The sequence below is a fragment of the Apaloderma vittatum genome, unplaced genomic scaffold (assembly GCF_000703405.1).
Source record: "Apaloderma vittatum isolate BGI_N311 unplaced genomic scaffold, ASM70340v1 scaffold26121, whole genome shotgun sequence".
Classification (NCBI taxonomy): Eukaryota; Metazoa; Chordata; class Aves; order Trogoniformes; family Trogonidae; genus Apaloderma; species Apaloderma vittatum.
In genome coordinates this window covers 1,364-1,728 of record NW_009700023.1, presented here as the reverse complement: position 1 = coordinate 1,728, position 365 = coordinate 1,364, and the positions used below count along the sequence as shown (strand labels likewise).

At 58.4% G+C, this 365-nt stretch overlaps 1 protein-coding gene across 1 annotated transcript in view; it reads left to right on the top strand.

Annotated features, from left to right (window-relative positions):
* Positions 1–365, top strand: part of SNX27 (sorting nexin family member 27) — a gene marked incomplete at its 3' end in the record, with an annotated part of 9,956 nt that overhangs the window by 9,109 nt on the left and 482 nt on the right. The gene's annotated exons all lie outside the window — the stretch shown is intronic.

Sequence of the window (365 nt, the reverse complement as noted above, 5' to 3'; positions counted from 1 at the left end):
CCCCGGGTGCTGGTGTGACAGAGCAGGACACGGGCGCAGGGAGGGAAGACCAGGGCTGGAGGGTTGATGTGTTTCGAGGTTGCCGTGGCAGGGCTGCTCGAGTACCTGCTCACGGGAGGTGGGACGCTGCGGCGCGCTGGCACAGTCTCGCACAGGAAGCTTTTATGGTGCCAGACGCTAACAGGAGCTATTAATTCCTCGTTGCTGTGAGTAGCTGCGCTTCTCAAACTGCGCTGGGGAGTAAAAACTCCGGTTAACCTTTATGGGCTTGTGCAGCTCCTGTCTGGATACGCTCCATTTAATTTCTCTGGAAGCCGTCAGCTCCATCTGTGGCGAGCCGGTGGCCTTATCGCCAGCTGATGAAG